Raw genomic sequence first — 19,482 nt, forward strand, 5'->3', positions numbered from 1 at the left:
GAGCAACTCACCACTTCGAAAGAACTCCAAGGCGGCCTCCGTAAGGAGGGGTCCCACGGTCGACCATGCCGCTTTGAAGAAAAGGGCCGTGTACCCATCCGGCCCCGGTGCTTTGTCGTCAGCGATATGAAACAGTGCCTCCCGAATTTCCACCCCCGTCACTGGCTGAATCAGCCCCTCCCGATCCTCCTCTCCTAGCACCGGTCTCATGGCAATAATGTGGGGGTCGACCGGTTCACAAGTGGTACGAGTGCCCAAGAAGTTTCGATAAAAGGTCTCGAAAACTTCAAGGACCTCGGCCCTAGAAGTAGTGTCCGAACCATCTTCCCTGCGAATCGATACGATATCATTCCGCTTAGCATTCGTCTAAGCAATCCCATGGAAGAATTTCGTGGTGCGATCCGAGTCTCGTAAGTGGTGAAGTTTCGCCTTTTGGTAGAAGAAGCTCTTCTCCGCTTTTGCCAAGAAGCGAAATTTCTCCACTTTAGCCAACATCTCCCCACAAAGATGTTGATTATGGGGGTCATTTTGGTAGATTTGTTGAATTTCCTCGAGCTCACCACCCGCTCGTTTCACCCGTTCGGATATGTGCCCGAACTCACGTCGGTTGAAACGCTTAAGAGGATGCTTAAGGGCTTTGAGGTTCTTGCAAACGGCCCATTGACGGCTACCCCGGTAATCTGCCGTCCATACCTCTCTAACTTCACGTTGAAAATCGTCGTGCTGGGTCCACATGTTGAAGAACCGAAATGGCCTAGATGCCGGGGGTTCGGCCCCTCCCAATTTCACAATAACCGGAGAGTGGTCCGACACCGCCCCAAACGGTAGGAATTGTGCCGAACTGCCCTCGAAAACGTCGCACCACGTTGGGTTGACCATCGCACGATCAAGCTTGCTCCACACCGTTTGGTTCGTCCACGTGTAATGAAAGCCCGTTGAGGGTAGATCCTCGAGTCCGCTTTGTCGAAAGCACGTCTGTATATCATTCATCAAGTAGGGGGTGAGAAAGTTGCCACCCGATTTTTCTTCAGGTTTGAGGACCACATTAAAATTGCCCATACAAAGCCACGGCCCAGTGATGCTCGACCCAAACTCCACTAGCGATTGCCACAACGGCCGTCTCGTAACCGGGGTGTAAAGTACATACACAAAACTAACGTAGCATAGCCGTTGGGTGACCATACACGTTACTTTGCAATGGACCACCTGCGACGTCATATCAACTACTTCCACCCGAGCCACGTCCGGGTTCCAAACAACGAGGATCCGGCCTGCCGTGTGGAGGTGAAAATTATTGATGTTCATCCAATGCCGGAACCGCCGATCCATGATAGAGCTGAGCGTTCCCGGATCCCAAATCTTCGTCTCCAGTAAGCCACAAACCGAGAGTTTGTGCTTACCAATGAGGTCCACGACCTCCTTCTGCGTGAGGGAGTTAAGCAACCCCCTCACATTCCAGCACCCCACAGTCATTTCGTCTTTGGGGGTTTGAGGCCCCCCCGCGGCTCCGCATCATCACTCTCGTCTCGAACAAACTTGGACTCAATTTCCGCCACCGAACTTGATTCACCCTCTTTTGGCAACAAGATCGCATCCGGTGGAAGATACTTTTTTTTCGTTGTAAACCTCGTCTTGGGGGCTGATCCCGGGGATTTTGGGGAGTGTAGGGCATTAAACTCAACCAAGGACCCCCGATCATCGTCATTCGCTGCATAGCACTCGGTCGATCCATCCTCCGAAACTACATCCTCAGCATCCACGGCCTCCACCTCCATTTCAGGCTCCGGATCCTCCGCGAGCACCGTTCTTTTACCAGCCCATACCGTGGTCACCAGTGGATCTTGTGCAACACTCACCACCGATTTGGGCTTACGGCTTCGTCCACGCTTCAGCACCGTCTCTGCTCTACATTGGTCCGTCTTGTGTGTAAGGGTTTGGCATTTCGAGCAAAACACCGGTTCATAGCTATATTCGATTGGGACCTCGTAGCTCTTACCTTTCGCATTGATCAATGTGAGCGAACGTCGTAAAGGTTTGGACGCATCCACTTCCACTTTCAGCCGTGCAAACCCTAGCCTCCCCATCTCACTCGTAACTTGATCCATTTGGACCGGTTTGCCTATCTTCTGAGCTATCTTACTCAACGCCTTTTTGTTGTAGAGTTCCGCAGAGATATTGCGGATGATCACCCAGACCGGTACAAACATCATCTCGTTGATGTCGAAGTTGAAAAACTCAGGCATGGAGCGAATGTATAGCGTCGCTAGACCATGCTCAAACTTCCCCATCTCCACCACCTTCATTCGATCTTGGTCCGTTGTGAATTTGAACACGATCCACCCCGTTGGATGGATCTGAAACTTCACCGGGACCTCCCATTGAGACTTGATTGCACGAATGGCTTCAACTCCGGGGAATTTCCCCGGAAAATATGCTACAGCCAAGAACACACCCTTCGTACCCCAGTCTGTCTCGTCATCTTCATCAAAACATAGGACGTTCGAATCATCGAGTCCTTTCACCGATTCCAAAGCTAAATCCTCCAGTGGTGGCGGGTTGCCTTTGAAGAATTGTGCGCAATTCAAACGTTCACCATCACCAGAAAGAAGCCCTTTTGTGGATCCACGAAGTTCACCTGCCATTGATGTTTCAGCATGTGGGACCGAGGATGTCGTCGTTTTCTCAATCAGAGTTGGTACCGGTACCGCATCGGCCGAGGCCGAGACCTTGGCTTCACCCCCACCGATCACTTCTTTCCCTTTCCCGGCCACGGCCGAGATCTTACCTACCCCCACACCGGTCGTTCCTTTGCCGGTGCCTTTGTCACCAGCCCCGCCCCCGGTCTTCTTCCTAGCCACTGCGGCCACCAAACCCTAGCCCCTTGTAACACCCTACCCAAGCCCAAGCCACCCAGTCCACCTAGCAACCCTAGCCCCCAACACCGGCCGCGAAACCCTAGCCGCCAAGCCGGCCAAGGAACCCTAGCCCACCAAGCAACCCTAGCCGCCCACCACCAGCCACCCAACCCTAGCCCACCGGCCCACCAAGGAACCCTAGCCGTCGAGATCCACCGGACACCCAAACGGCGGCCATCTTCCGTCGGTCGGAACCAATGGCCGTCAACGAATTTCCGGCCAATCTTCTACGGAAAACCCTCCAAAATCACACCGTCACCACCACAATGTTGCAAATCCTCACGAAATCCTAGATCCGGCCCCTCCTCAACCAACAAACGAATGAACACACAATCACCGTTGAAAACACGTACAAAGCCTTGAAAAAACGAAAGAGAAGGTAAGAACGAAACTCCCGTACCCGAAGACAGAACCCCAAAAATTCACCCTCGATGTGAGCGCGCCGATGAGACGAATCGATTGGTGTTACCACCAAGGAGATCCGATCACCGGAGAAGGAGGAACGGCCGCCGGAAAGCACCCCTTTGGTCGAGAAAACCCTAGGGGCGGAAAAAGCTTTTCCTAACTTTGGGGAGCGTTTTTTACTACTGAGAGCTCTTTCTAGATTCTATGGGTGGTGGTGCATACTGAGAGCTCTTTCTATTTTTTTTTTTTTTTATTAAAATGTAAATATTATAAATCAAAAAAAGTCGTAGACAATTACAACGGGTATACCCGAGGAAATTGCAGAACCTAATGCAGAAAGCAAAAAGAAATAAGCTAACATAAAAGCAGAAAAAAGAAAAAAGCTAGCATAAAAGCATAAAACAAAAAGTGGGAAAACCCACTGAAGCCTAGCATCTAGATCACGCCCTCATGGGTGCATAAGGCTGCCCGGTTGTCCGTTCGTCCTTGAAATCGCTAGCTCCGGGTGCTGGCTGAACATAGCCGAGTAAACATGTAGCTGAATCTTCCTTGTGAGGTCCTTCGGATTAGTCCCTATTTTCTCAAATTTCCACTTATTCTGAGCCTCCCAAATGTGGTACACGAGACTTGCTAGTGCACATCGCTGCGTCTTGCTACGGTACGACTTCCCTCGTACGTCCTTCTTGAGCCATTTAAGCGTGGCATCCAATGTGGTTGGTCTTCGGCGGATACCCAACCATATCCGTATGTTGGTCCACACCTCTCGAGACATGTTGCATGCGAAAAAGAGGTGCTTCTTAGTCTCGGTCTCCACACCACATAAGACGCATTTGGAGTTGACAACTTCACGTGAGCGTTTCTCCACTCGGTCCATTGTGGCCAATCGATCCATGGTTGCCATCCATAAGATAAACGAGTGCTTTGGAGTCATAGATGGTGCCCAAAGAAGTTTACCCCACGGTTTGATCGGGGCCTGAGCCCTAATCCAGTCGTATACTTTGCTCACATTTAATTTGCCAAGCTCCGTAAAAGATTCCAGCTTAGCAATAAGTAACTGAGTAGTCCCCGCGCTCTCCACCAGTTCGTCCCGGATCCGGATGATGCTCTTGAAGAAGGGTGAAGCAGTAAGTGACGGAGACCACTCCCATATGGTTCGTCCCTTGAGATAGAACTCATTCACCCACTGTATCCACAGAGAGTCTTTCTTCAAGTGAAAATCCCACAAATTTTTCACAAGAAAGCTTCGATTCCAATCGGTCAAGTCAAGAAGTCCCAAACCCCCTTCTTCCTTTGGTTTGCACAACTTCGGCCACGTTACTTTTGGGGCCGCCGCACCCCATAAAAACGTTTTGCATATTGTCTCAATACGATCGATAACTGCGTGTGGGATCGAAAATATGGATAGCCAGTAGCAGCACGTACCTTGAACCACGGTTTTCAAAATCTCCAAGCGTCCGGCATAAGAGAGTGTTTGGCGAGTCCACGCTCCTATGGCTTGCTCGATTTTATCGAGCAATGGTTGATGGTTGAGCATTCATAACTTAGATGCAGCGAGTGGAATCCCAAGGTATCGAAACGGAAACTCTCCATTAGCAAAGTGAAACTCGTTTTCGATCTCTAATCGGTCCTCGGGTTTAACTCCCGCTAAGAAGATATTAGACTTCGCATGATTTGCCTTGAGCCCCGAAACCTGCCGAAATTCGTAGACCGTCTTGGCGAGGATACGGACCGATTCCACATCTCCTCGAGAAAATACCATAAGATCGTCCGCAAAGATCAGATGTGTTATCTTGGGGAGATGGCACATCGGATGGTAGTTGAGTTCTTGTTCAATCGGACGTACATGAAGTAGTCGGGAAAGATACTCCATGCAAATAACGATCAAGTAGGGCGATAAGGGATCTCCTTGCCTCAATCCATGCATGGCTGGAAAAAATCCCTTCGTTTCACCGTTAACCGAGATCGAATAAGATACAGAAGTTACACATTGCATAATCCATCCCGTGAATTTAACTGGGAAACCCAAGCCCTCCAACATAGCTTGGAGAAATTCCCAGTTAAGCGAGTCATATGCTTTGCGTAAGTCCATCTTCAACAAGCACCTAGGCGAAATACGCTTCCTCTCGTAATGCCGGATAAGATGTTCCACCAAGTGTATATTGTCTGTGATCGATCTCCCCCCCACGAACGCTGATTGTGCTTTATCAATAATCTTTGGTAGAACGCTGCCTAAACGGGTCGTGAGGACTTTTGCAATGACCTTATAGATCACATTGCAGCAAGCTATTGGTCGAAAATCCCCCACTTCTTGAGCTTGTACTTTCTTCGGAATAAAGACAAGTACCGTGTTATCCCATTGCTTCTGCAAAGAGCCACTCCGAAAAAATTCATGCACTGCTTCCATCAAGAGTGGCCCAACCGTGTCCCATGAGTGTTTGAAAAAGCGGGCGGAAAAACCGTCTGGTCCCGGAGCCTTGTCGTCCGAGATATCAAACAATGCATCCTTTATTTCCGAATTAAGGATTGGTCCCATAAGAGCAGCACCATCATCCTCTTGAATCCTTGGCCCGGAATGTAGAACCTCCAAGTCAATAGCATCACAAGGCTGACGTGTTCCTAAGAATTCCATGTAGAACTTCAAAAATTCTGCATGGACTTCCTCACGTGAAGTGGTCATCGTCCCGTCCGCACGGCGAATAGATGCCACGTGGTTTCGTTGCGCATTACGTTTAACCATGCCATGAAAGAATTTCGTCGGCGGATCGTTGTTCTTCAAATAATGTAGCTTCGCCTTTTGGTAGTAGAAGCTTCGTTCCGCCTTTGTGAGAAATTTCGCCTTCTCCGATCGACTAAGTACTTCTTGTTGCAGGGCTGCATTATGCTGATCGTCATGCAGCTGCTGTTGGCTCTCCTCAAGGTCATGAGATGCCCGTTTAGCTCGTTCCGAAATGTGACCAAATTCGTTCCGATTAAGGCTCTTGAGAGGGGATTTCAATGCCTTAAGTTTTTTGATCACCGCCCATTGTCGGCTGCCTTGACGATCCGCTGTCCAAATCATCAAGGATTTGGGCGAAGCTTGTGGTACTGCTGATAGACTCGGCATTTATCAGCAGTACCACAAGCTTCGCCACGACGTCGGCACCTAAGTCTGGTATGGCCTTTAATATATGATAGCATTCCGTAAAAGAAGGAACCTTCGCCACGTCGTCTGTCTTCTGTCTCTGATTCCGCAAAGTGGAAGTTTGCATTTCATCGGCACCCCGCTTGCTGCTACCGGTTATCTGCTTCGAATAGGTTAAAGCTGCTCTGGAAGTGTGCTTGATGAATATGTCCGTGCACTTGTCGAAGAGGTCCGGATTTGCCAAGAAGCATTTAAATGCCCTTTTACCAGCCTCCTGAAAAAAAAAATGAAACAAAATCAGTAAGAAATTTATATATTCAGCAATAAAAGAACACACAAAATCAGCATCCCAAATTACATCGAGGTGAGCTCTGGCACGGTACCAATTAGCATCCCGGACCAGTGCGGATTGAGGTTAATTCAACCACCACTGCTCGTGACGTGCATCGCCGAGGGATCTCGTTTGGGCCAGCCGCGCGCGCGAGCGCACGGGAGACCAATATCCGCCCCCCGATCCTGCCCCGACGGAGCGAGAGAGGGGGGCGACGTAATGTGTGACACCCTGGCAGACGTGCCCTCGGCCTAGTGGCTTCGGGCGCAACTTGCGTTCAAAGACTCGATGGTTCACGGGATTCTGCAATTCACACCAAGTATCGCATTTCGCTACGTTCTTCATCGATGCGAGAGCCGAGATATCCATTGCCGATAGTCGTTTTGACATTCAAGACACGTCTCTCACCCCCGCGCACATCGCGAACGAGGCAACGGGGGGGCGGACGCTTCGTTGAGTTTTCCTTGGCGCATTCCGCGCCGGGGTACGTTAGTCTGCACGAGGCGCAGTTTCGTGCGCATCGGCGGGTTGGGACGGCGGCGCGGGGTCTTTCGGCCCCGCGCCGCCTCCCCGGAGTATTTAATCACGAATTCGCGGTCTGCTTTGCAGGTTTCGACAATGATCCTTCCGCAGGTTCACCTACGGAAACCTTGTTACGACTTCTCCTTCCTCTAAATTATAAGGTTCAGTGGACTTCTCGCGACGTCGCGGGCAGCGAACCGCCCACGTCGCCTCGATCCAAACACTTCACCGGACCATTCAATCGGTAGGAGCGACGGGCGGTGTGTACAAAGGGCAGGGACGTAGTCAACGCGAGCTGATGACTCGAGCTTAGTAGGAATTCCTCGTTGAAGACCAACAATTGCAATGATCTATCCCCATCACGATGAAATTTCAAAGATTACCCGGACCTGTCGGCCAAGGCTATAAACTCGTTGAATGTGACACCCATTTTCTAGTTATACCTAATTAGTATTTTAGAATATGATAGCGGAAGACTTTGAAATATATTAATCGGGAATAGAAAATTCCGACAAAATTTTTCTTTGAGAATCAGAGTAAGAGTGTCCACATATTACCAAACAACATTCACTTAATCAATTTCACAAACTATGCATGCATGACTAGAGATTAAGTCCCATTTTAGCAAAGTGAGAAAATTTTGGACAGTTTCGATCTATCAATCAAACAAATTAATAACTCTCTAACCGCTCATGCAAAACACTTAAAATTTTTACCACATGCTCAAATAAGGGCCTAGATAACCTAGTAAAAACAGTTTTTAAATAACTTTAGCCATTTGAAAGGAATAATTAAAATGGTACATCTGTACAGTTTAAAAATCTAAAGCAGGGGAGTGATCTTTGAAAAATCTTTATAAATTCTCTACTGTTTCAGAAATCATCAAATTCTATAATAAAGCACAATAGTAAGTTAGGAGTTTATCCCAAGTGGAATAAATCCTTTTTAGTGAGAAAAACTTCATATTTTATTGTAAATACTAAAATGACACTGTTTCAGAGCAGTGTTGGGAAACAATTCATAATTAATTCATGGCTTATCCAATTAATGCAAAAGACCTATCAACATGAACCTAACAGATAGAACTATGATGTTGTAAAATTTCATGCAATAATGTATACAAGAGATAATTAACACGAATTATTAAACTACTAGGCAGAACACAACACATAACTAGCCGATGGGCATTTTATAAGGTTTTTAGGAAAACTTGCCCTAAAGTTACACAAGTTTTTGAGGAAATACCATAACATATATCGAAAGAGGTAATTTTACTCCTAAGTAACATTACATATTATGCATCAATAGTAAGTTCCTCCAATAGGCGGGAGAGAACGATAGTAAACACATAGAACGGTGTCGAATATCCTTAATAGCAAATTATACAAATAAAACCACATTAGTATATTAAGATCACGCAAAATCCACCATGCCTCCATATGAACTCTTCTCCCGATCCACGAACTCAACTTCAACCACGATCCTCGGGCTCGAAATCGGGTAATCCTACAAGCAATTCAACACCTATATGAGTCTTTGAGACTCAATGAGAATTCCATAGAATATCAAATACACTTAGACAAGGAATTATATAGTCATACATATACAAATATACATATACCTCAATCACCATTTCTTTAAGAAAATTTACCGATTTACCTTTACCTTCTCGGTTTACCTCTTAGAACTTTTCGATTTACCTCTTAAACCTTCCTTTCATCATTTCATAAGGAATAAGAGGAGATCCCTCACAAGGGAGTCGTCATTCTTTTGCACATACATTCATTCAAGTGCTCATACAACGTGTAAGAAAAATCATTTTCTTTAGTCGGATATCCTTTGGAAAATCAAGTAAAACCATAGACAATAAGCCTTCATTTATTTGGAACCCGTTTCATAAGTGGAATCAAACCACACACTCTTCATCTCATGTTTGGGGTACCGGTCCCTCATACCCCGTGCTTATTCGATCTATGTTTTACAAGACTTTCCAATTTTAAAAACGTGCAAGTGAGGTTAGTACATACTTTCATTCATTTCAAGCAATTTGATTAGGTGTGTGAGAAAACATTTTTCGCTCGGATATCCTTTGAAAAATCAAGTAAAACCATAGACAATAAGCCTTCATTTATTTGGAACCCGTTTCATAAGTGGAAACAAACCACACACTCTTCATCTCATTTTTGGGGTACTGGTCCCTCATACCCCGTGCTTATTCGATCTATGTTTTACAAGATTTTCCAACTTTAAAAACGTGCAAGTGAAGTTAGTATATATTCTTCATTTCACATATTCAAAGTTAGCTTTCACATAAGCACACATATTTCCACATATTTCACAAATGCACATAGTTTAGTCACAAAATCACAAAAGCAAGTAAGACATATAACAACTCAAGCAAAGAACATAGATCACATATTTACACATTAAGGAAAACAATTCAAAGCATTCGGTTATTTATAATTTCTATCTCCAAGTTTCATTAATTAAAGTTCAAGCCCTCTTTCTCAAGAGACTTGAAGTTTTCTCTCAAGTAACACCAAATTTCATTTATTACATTTTCTTTCCAAAATATTCAAACCATCATCAACAATTCAATCGCATTCAATTCCATTTTTATTAATCTTGTTCTCGGTTTTTATCTTCGTATATTATCTTATTATTCATAGATCATAAACCATGGATCATAAGCTTCCTCGACCCGAAGGGAGTACACTTACAACCACGCAGGTCGATATATATACACATAGAAACATATACTTATATATAGCACATATAGATTATAAATAAACCATGGATCAAGTACTTTCTTCGACCACCCAGGTTTACGAAAACCATGGATCGAAGTTTCCTTAAGATCACGCAGGTCTAGTATATATATATTTACATATACATAAATAAAAATTAAATTATCATATTATTCTTAGTTCTTCAAGATTATTTCAATTAACGCTTAGATCATTACATGCATGGATCATCTAACAATAAACAATCAAAGTAATATAACTTCCCAAATTTTCGGCCATTAAGAACAAAGAAGGAGAAAGAAGAAATAATATTGGTGAAGAATCACTTGTAGCAAGAATATGAAATTTTCACCTAGTTTCTCTTGGGAATATGAAGGAATTGGTGGATTGAATAACCCACTACAAGAACCTTGAAGAAATTATAAAGAAATTAGAAGAAAACATTAGGGAATTTTCGAAATTGAAAAGGAAGAAGAAAATTGAGAGCTTTCTTACACTTCTAGTTGAAGAAACTTCTTTTTGGAAATGAAGAGAGATTTTGAGCTTCCTACACTAATAATTTCGAAATGGAGGAGAAGAAGAGAGATGATGTTTTCTTAAGAGCTTTAAGATATGGTGGAGAAGATGAGAATTCATTTGGGTGTTGGGTTCTATTTATAGAGTTTTGCAAGCATTTGGGGGTGTTCTTGGAATTTCCTCTTTAGGTGGGTTGGATTGGAGATGGTTCTATGGCTTGAGCTTGAGTAAAAATGGAGTCTTGGTGAAGGGATGGTGGTGATGGCCGAATTTAGGGAGAGAGGAAGAAGAAAGAGAATGGGTTTCAAATGCTTAGGTGGAAAGAGAGAGAAAGTGGGTCTTGAATTAAAAGGTAAAGTGAAGTACCATTCTCAATAAAGAAGGTACAAGCCACTTAAGCCTTCAATTCTCCCAATTAATGAGTCTTTCTACATTAAAGAATTGTACACATGGAAAATAAAATCCATGTGTGTCTCCTCATGGCCGAAAATTACAAGAAGAGTGGGGAAAATTTTTATTTCTAAGTTTATTCACTCATTTAATTATCTAATATGCATGAATTTATTGTTTTTTCTAAAAAAATAGTGTATGCATAAATATATTCCAACTATCCAAATTAAATTCTAGAATGCAATAATCTAATTAAAATATGAAAATTTTCAATTAGTTATTTTCGTGTGAAAATTTTCAAATATTCGATCCTAATAAATCAACTAATCACATAATTCAAGTCACACATAAAGTACATCAAGAATGCATGTTTAATTATGCTAGCTCATAATAAATTATCCTATTAGCACATAAAAATTCTAAACGTAAAATCTACTTATGAAAAATAGAAAAAATATAAAACGAGTTATCCGAAAGGGCGGGGTGTTACAATCTCCCCCCCTTAAAGAAATTTCGTCCCCGAAATTTGTACCTTTCTTGATTAATTCCGGGTACCGACTCTCAATCTCATCCTCGAGTTCCCACGTCGCCTCGTCCGGAGAATGGTTTTTCCAAAGAATTTTGATAAGGCGGATTTCTTTATTTCGGAGTTTCTTAATCTTTCGGTCTAGAATTTGGGTGGGTTCTTCAATAAATGATAGGTTTGGAGATAAGTCTACGGGTTCGATTTTGAGGACATGGTCGGGGCTAGGAACGTATTTTCGGAGCATGGATACATGAAAGTCATTGTGTATTCGAGTTAGATGTGGTGGTAGGGCAAGGCGATAGGCTTGAGTACCAATTTGATTGAGAATTTCGAAAGGTCCAATATATCGAGGGCTTAACTTCCCTCGTTTTCCGAATCGCACAATTCCTTTGAGTGGAGCGACTTTTAGAAATACGTGGTCGCCAACATTGAATTCTAAGTCTCGTCTCCTTTTATTTGCGTATTTTTGTTGGCGATCTTGGGCCGACTTCATTTTCTCCCGGATGTTTTTGATTATGTCGACGGTGTGTTGGACTAGTTCGGGGCCCAATAATTTTCGCTCACCGACTTCGTCCCAATGGATTGGAGATCGGCACTTTCTTCCGTATAATGCTTCGTATGGCGCCATTTCGATCGATGATTGGTAACTATTATTGTACGAGAATTCGATGAGTGGTAGTCGGCTTTCCCAATTGCCACCAAAATCCATTATGCATGCTCGGAGCATATCTTCAAGAGTTTTGATCGTTCTCTCGGATTGACCGTCGGTTTGGGGATGGTATGCCGTACTAAAGGCTAGACGGGTCCCCATTGCTTCGTGCAAGCTCTTCCAAAATTTTGAAGTGAATCGGGGGTCTCGATCGGAAATGATTGATATAGGAATCCCGTGGAGTCGAACAATTTCTCGGATGTAAAGTTCAGCTAGCTTTTCGAGACTAAAGGTAGTCTTGACCGGTAGAAAGTGAGCGGATTTGGTTAGCCGATCAACTATCACCCATATTGAGTCGGAACCTTTTTGAGTTTTCGGAAATCCTTGAACGAAATCCATGGTTACTCTTTCCCACTTCCATTCGGGTATGAGGTTGGGTTGAAGAAGTCCGCCGGGCCGTTGGTGTTCCGTCTTGACTTGTTGACACATTAGGCATTCAGACACGAATTTGGCTATGTCTTTCTTCATTCCGGGCCACCAATATAATTTCTTCAAGTCTTGGTACATTTTTGTTTCACCCGGGTGGCAAGAGTAGGGGGTTTTGTGAGCTTCGCCGAGAATTAATTCTTTTATCTCTTTGTTTGCCGGAACGCAAATTCTTCCTTGGAATTTTAAGACTTCGCCGTCGGAGATCGATAAATTAGGATTTCGGCCGGTTGATAAGCTTTCTCGGATTTTTAGAAGTTGATCATCAAGGATTTGGGCGGATTTTATAGTCGACTTGAGCGGCGGTTCAATGATCAAAGCGCACATGGACTTCCGGCTAAGAGCATCGGCCACGATATTAGCTTTACCGGGGTGGTAAAGTATTTCGCAATCGTAATCTTTGACCAGTTCGAGCCATCGTCTTTGTCTCATGTTAAGTTCCTTTTGGGTGAAGAAGTACTTTAGGCTTTTGTGGTCGGTGAAGATCGAACACTTCTCTCCGTAGAGATAGTGCCTCCAAATTTTGAGGGCGAAAACTACGGCGGCAAGTTCCAAGTCGTGCGTCGGGTAGTTCTTCTCGTAGTCTTTCAATTGACGAGAGGCATAGGCAATTACGTTCCCATTTTGCATCAAGACGGCTCCAAGTCCATGCTTGGAAGCATCGCTATAGACTACGTAGTTTCCGGTTTTGTCGGGTAAGGCAAGAATTGGGGCGGAAGTTTATCGATTCTTGAGCTCTTGCAAGCTAGACTCACATTCGGCGGTCCATTGATACTTGGCTTCTTTTCGGGTCAATCGAGTGAGTGGAGAAGCAATTTTGGAGAAGTTCGGAACGAATCGTCGATAGTAACCCGCGAGACCGAGGAAGCTTCGAATTTCTCCAACATTTCGGGGAGTCGGCCAATTGCAAACGGCTTCGATCTTGCTTGGATCAACCGATATTCCTTCTTTTGAGATCACGTGCCCAAGGAAGTGGACTTGGCGTAACCAAAATTCACATTTGGAGAACTTTGCGTGAAGTTGGTTTTCTCGGAGGGTTTGGAGCACGATTCTCAAATGTCCTTCGTGTTCTTCGTTGTTTCCGGAGTAGATTAAGATGTCATCGATGAAGACGATCACAAATTGGTCGAGGTACTTCCGGAAGATTCGGTTCATTAGATCCATGAAAGCGGCCGGGGCGTTGGTTAGACCGAATGGCATTACTACAAACTCGTAATGGCCGTAACGAGTTTGGAAAGCGGATTTTGGGATGTCTTCTTTCTTGATTTTCAATTGGTGATAGCCGGAACGGAGATCGATCTTTGAGTACACCGTGGAGCCTTGGAGTTGGTCGAAAAGGTCGTCGATTCTCGGTAGAGGATATTTATTCTTGATCGTGACTTTGTTAAGCTCTCGGTAGTCGATACATAGGCGGAGGGTTCCATCTTTCTTTTTGACGAAGAGGACGGGAGCGCCCCAAGGAGAGAAGCTAGGGCGAACAAACTTCTTATCGATAAGCTCTTGAATTTGGTCCTTGAGTTCTTTAAGTTCTAGCGGAGCCATGCGGTAGGGTGCTTTGGAAATGGGAGTTGCGCCCGGAACTAGGTTGATCTCGAATTCGATTTCACGATCGGGTGGGATACCGGGGAGATCTTCGGGAAAGACATCGAGAAAATCACAAACGATAGGTACTTTGGAAGGGTCACGTTTACTTTCGTCAGAAATTTCGACTATGTCGACCAAATGACAACAATGCCCCTTTCGGGCGAGCTTAAGTGTTTTGACGGCGGAGAGGATTTGGAGTGAAGGTGAGTAGGACCCTTGGAATTCCACTGTTTGGCCGTGTGGTAAAGAAAGATAGACGGTTTTGGTCGCACAATTAATTTGGACTTTAAATTTGGACAACCAATCCATTCCGAGGATTACTTCGAAATGGTCTATAGGGAGAATTATGAGGTCGGAATTGAGTGGCTTCTTTTGGATTTGGATTGGGCAATCTTTGAAAAAGAGGTCGGATTCTAAGTCATTGCCGGACGGTAAGCGAATTGTGAATAATTCACTAGATGTGGTAGGGGTTATTGGGAATTTGGCGGCGAGGGTACTCGAGACGAATGAGTGAGTCGATCCGGAATCAACTAGAGCATAAACGAGATTGTTACAAACGTAAATTGTACCTGCTATCATCGAAGGGTCGTCTTCGGCTTCATCTTTGGTCATTGCAAACACTCGACCGGGAGCTCGGTTTTGCGGTGGGGGTTGTGGGCAATCCCTTATCAAGTGCCCTGGTTTTCCGCAGCGATAACAATTGTTGGTTCCTTGAGCACATGGTCCAAAGTGAGGTTTCCGACATTTTGGGCAAATCGGTCGGGCTGGTGGTGTAGCATGGTTTTGAATCATTGGACGTTTTCCATTGTTTTGGCTCGGTCCGGGGTGGGGCCTCTTCCATTTGTGAGTAGTGGCGGGTGGAACGGATCGAGATTGACGGATCTTTTGCTCGGCTTGGTCTGCTTCGAGTGCTTTGTCGACTATTTTTCGAAAAGTCGTTACGGAAGACATGCGGACATCTCGTTGAATGACCGGGTTGAGGCCTCTAAGGAAATGGTTGGCCTTTTCGTCGGCGTCTCGTGATATGAATGGGGCGTAGAGACATCCTTGTTCGAATCGCCGTACGTACTCGGCTACGGATAAGTTGCCTTGCTTTAGCTCGAGAAATTCCGTTAGCTTCTGAGCTCGGAGGTTTTTGGAAAAGTACTTTTCGAAGAACAAGATTTTGAAAGCGCTCCAAGTAGTGTTCCTTAGGTCGATTCCTTCTTTGGTACCTTCCCACCAATGACGGGCTTCGTTCTTCAATAGGAAAAGAGAACAATGGATTCGATCTCGGTTGGACATTTCCATGTAGTCGAAAATGACTTCTAGGGATTTGATCCATTCTTCGGCTATGGTTGGATCGGGGCCTCCATGGAATTCGGCGGGGTGCATTCTTAGAAACCTTTCGTAAATGGCGTGGGGTGCGGTATTTTGAGTTGGTGGGGGTGGAGGGTTAACAAGGAGTTGAATTTGTTCATTTTGTTCTCGGACGAGGGCGGTGAGGTCTTGTATGGTGCGAGATTGATCGTTCGGACCGTTAGCGGCGTTTTGAGCTCGAGTTTGTGCTCCCGACATTTTAGTACTTAAAACAAATAAACACTTCTTATTAGTTAAGAAATGTGCACATATAAACACATACCTGCCCGAGTTCTTAGTTGATGTCGTCATTCGAGGATTTCGGAGATCTTTAAGTTCATATGGAGATTTTCCGGGGATCGTTGCTCTGATACCACGTATGTGTGACACCCATTTTCTAGTTATACCTAATTAGTATTTTAGAATATGATAGCGGAAGACTTTGAAATATATTAATCGGGAATAGAAAATTCCGAATTTTTTTTTCTTTTAGAATCAGAGTAAGAGTGTCAACATATTACCAAACAACATTCACTTAATCAATTTCACAAACTATGCATGCATGACTAGAGATTAAGTCCCATTTTAGCAATGTGAGAAAATTTTGGACAGTTTCGATCTATCAATCAAACAAATTAATAACTCTCTAACCGCTCATGCAAAACACTTAAATGTTTTACCACATGCTCTAATAAGGGTCTAGATAACCTAGTAAAAACAGTTTTTAAATAACTTTAGCCATTTGAAAGGAATAATTAAAATGGTACATCTGTACAGTTTAAAAATCTAAAGCAGGGGAGTGATCTTTGAAAAATCTTTATAAATTCTCTACTGTTTGAGAAATCATCAAATTCTATAATAAAGCACATTAGTAAGTTAGGAGTTTATCCCAAGTGGAATAAATCCTTTTTAGTGAGAAAAACTTCATATTTTATTGTAAATACTAAAATGACTCTGTTTCAGAGCAGTGTTGGGAAACAATTCATAATTAATTCATGGCTTATCCAATTAATGCAAAAGACCTATCAACATGAACCTAACAGATATACCTATGATTCTGTAAAATTGCATGCAATAATGTATACAAGAGATAATTAACACAAATTATTAAACTACTAGGCAGAACACAACACATAACTAGCCGATGGGCATTTTATAAGGTTTTTAGGAAAACTTGCCCTAAAGTTACACAAGTTTTTGAGGAAATACCATAACATATATCGAAAGAGGTAATTTTACTCCTAAGTAACATTACATATTATGCATCAATAGTAAGTTCCTCCAATAGGCGGGAGAGAACGATAGTAAACACATAGAACGGTGTCGAATATCCTTAATAGCAAATTATACAAATAAAACCACATTAGTATATTAAGAGCACCCAAAATCCACCATGCCTCCATATGAACTCTTCTCCCGATCCACGAACTCAACTTCAACCACGATCCTCGGGCTCGAAATCGGGTAATCCTACAAGCAATTCAACACCTATATGAGTCTTTGAGACTCAATGAGAATTCCATAGAATATCAAATACACTTAGACAAGGAATTATATAGTCATACATATACAAATATACATATACCTCAATCACCATTTCTTTAAGAAAATTTACCGATTTACCTTTACCTTCTCGGTTTACCTCTTAGAACATTTCGATTTACCTCTTAAACCTTCCTTTCATCATTTCATAAGGAATAAGAGGAGATCCCTCACAAGGGAGTCGTCATTCTTTTGCACATACATTCATTCAAGTGCTCATACAACATGTAAGAAAAATCATTTTCTTTAGTCGGATATCCTTTGGAAAATCAAGTAAAACCATCGACAATAAGCCTTCATTTATTTGGAACCCGTTTCATAAGTAGAATCAAACCACACACTCTTCATCTCATGTTTGGGGTACCGGTCCCTCATACCCCGTGCTTATTCGATCTATGTTTTACAAGACTTTCCAATTTTAAAAACGTGCAAGTGAGGTTAGTACATACTTTCATTCATTTCAAGCAATTTGATTAGGTGTGTGAGAAAACATTTTTCGCTCGGATATCCTTTGAAAAATCAAGTAAAACCATAGATAATAAGCCTTCATTTATTTGGAACCCGTTTCATAAGTGGAATCAAACCACACACTCTTCATCTCATTTTTGGGGTACCGGTCCCTCATACCCCGTGCTTATTCGATCTATGTTTTACAAGATTTTCCAACTTTAAAAACGTGCAAGTGAAGTTAGTATATATTCTTCATTTCACATATTCAAAGTTAGCTTTCACATAAGCACACATATTTCCACATATTTCACAAATGCACATAGTTTAGTCACAAAATCACAAAAGCAAGTAAGACATATAACAACTCAAGCAAAGAACATAGATCACATATTTACACATTAAGGAAAACAATTCAAAGCATTCGGTTATTTATAATTTCTATCTCCAAGTTTCATTAATTAAAGTTCAAGCCCTCTTTCTCAAGAGACTTGAAGTTTTCTCTCAAGTAACACCAAATTTCATTTATTACATTTTCTTTCCAAAATATTCAAACCATCATCAAAAATTCAATCGCATTCAATTCCATTTTTATTAATCTTGTTCTCGGTTTTTATCTTCGTATATTATCTTATTACTCATAGATCATAAACCATGGATCATAAGCTTCCTCGACCCGAAGGGAGTACACTTACAACCACGCAGGTCGATATATATACACATAGAAACATATACTTATATATAGCACATATAGATTATAAATAAACCATGGATCAAGTACTTTCTTCGACCACCCAGGTTTACGAAAACCATGGATCGAAGTTTCCTTAAGATCACGCAGGTCTAGTATATATATATTTACATATACATAAATAAAAATTAAATTATCATATTATTCTTAGTTCTTCAAGATTATTTCAATTAACGCTTAGATCATTACATGCATGGATCATCTAACAATAAACAATCAAAGTAATATAACTTCCCAAATTTTCGGCCATTAAGAACAAAGAAGGAGAAAGAAGAAATAATATTGGTGAAGAATCACTTGTAGCAAGAATATGAAATTTTCACCTAGTTTCTCTTGGGAATATGAAGGAATTGGTGGATTGAATAACCCACTACAAGAACCTTGAAGAAATTATAAAGAAATTAGAAGAAAACATTAGGGAATTTTCGAAATTGAAAAGGAAGAAGAAAATTGAGAGCTTTCTTACACTTCTAGTTGAAGAAACTTCTTTTTGGAAATGAAGAGAGATTTTGAGCTTCCTACACTAATAATTTCGAAATGGAGGAGAAGAAGAGAGATAATGTTTTCTTAAGAGCTTTAAGATATGGTGGAGAAGATGAGAATTCATTTGGGTGTTGGGTTCTATTTATAGAGTTTTGCAAGCATTTGGGGGTGTTCTTGGAATTTCCTCTTTAGGTGGGTTGGATTGGAGATGGTTCTATGGCTTGAGCTTGAGTAAAAATGGAGTCTTGGTGAAGGGATGGTGGTGATGGCCGAATTTAGGGAGAGAGGAAGAAGAAAGAGAATGGGTTTCAAATGCTTAGGTGGAAAGAGAGAGAAAGTGGGTCTTGAATTAAAAGGTAAAGTGAAGTACCATTCTCAATAAAGAAGGTACAAGCCACTTAAGCCTTCAATTCTCCCAATTAATGAGTCTTTCTACATTAAAGAATTGTACACATGGAAAATAAAATCCATGTGTGTCTCCACATGGCCGAAAATTACAAGAAGAGTGGGGAAAATTTTTATTTCTAAGTTTATTCACTCATTTAATTATCTAATATGCATGAGTTTATTATTTTTCTAAAAAAATAGTGTATGCATAAATATATTCCAACTATCCAATTTAAATTCTAGAATGCAATAATCTAATTAAAATATGAAAATTTTCAATTAGTTATTTTCGTGTGAAAATTTTCAAATATTCGATCCTAATAAATCAACTAATCACATAAT

At 42.5% G+C, this 19,482-nt stretch overlaps 2 long non-coding RNA genes and 1 other non-coding gene across 5 annotated transcripts; all 3 read right to left on the reverse strand.

Annotated features, from left to right (window-relative positions):
* Window positions 1-6,996: 6,996 nt before the first annotated feature.
* Window positions 6,997-7,152, reverse strand: LOC148772924 (5.8S ribosomal RNA). The gene has a single exon (XR_016032977.1). It is a non-coding gene; the product is annotated as a 5.8S ribosomal RNA (ribosomal RNA).
* A 1,312-nt stretch (window positions 7,153-8,464) lies between these two features.
* On the reverse strand, window positions 8,465-10,914 carry LOC148772925 (uncharacterized). Of its 2 annotated transcripts, none has more exons than XR_016031922.1 (3): window positions 10,537-10,914; window positions 10,394-10,440; window positions 8,465-8,800 (listed from the first exon to the last, which is right to left on the reverse strand). It is a non-coding gene; the product is annotated as an uncharacterized LOC148772925 (long non-coding RNA). The 2 variants fall into 2 exon arrangements; XR_016031921.1 differs by having other exon boundaries at window positions 10,394-10,450.
* Window positions 10,915-16,652: 5,738 nt separating this feature from the next.
* LOC148772926 (uncharacterized) lies at window positions 16,653-19,116 on the reverse strand. 2 transcript variants are annotated; one of them, XR_016031925.1, is made up of 3 exons: window positions 18,737-19,116; window positions 18,594-18,640; window positions 16,653-17,000 (listed from the first exon to the last, which is right to left on the reverse strand). It is a non-coding gene; the product is annotated as an uncharacterized LOC148772926 (long non-coding RNA). The 2 variants fall into 2 exon arrangements; XR_016031924.1 differs by having other exon boundaries at window positions 18,594-18,650.
* Window positions 19,117-19,482: the final 366 nt, after the last annotated feature.

Source organism: Erythranthe guttata, chromosome 1, assembly GCF_056151865.1.
Source record: "Erythranthe guttata isolate IM_541 chromosome 1, IM_541, whole genome shotgun sequence".
In the NCBI taxonomy this organism is placed as follows: Eukaryota; Viridiplantae; Streptophyta; class Magnoliopsida; order Lamiales; family Phrymaceae; genus Erythranthe; species Erythranthe guttata.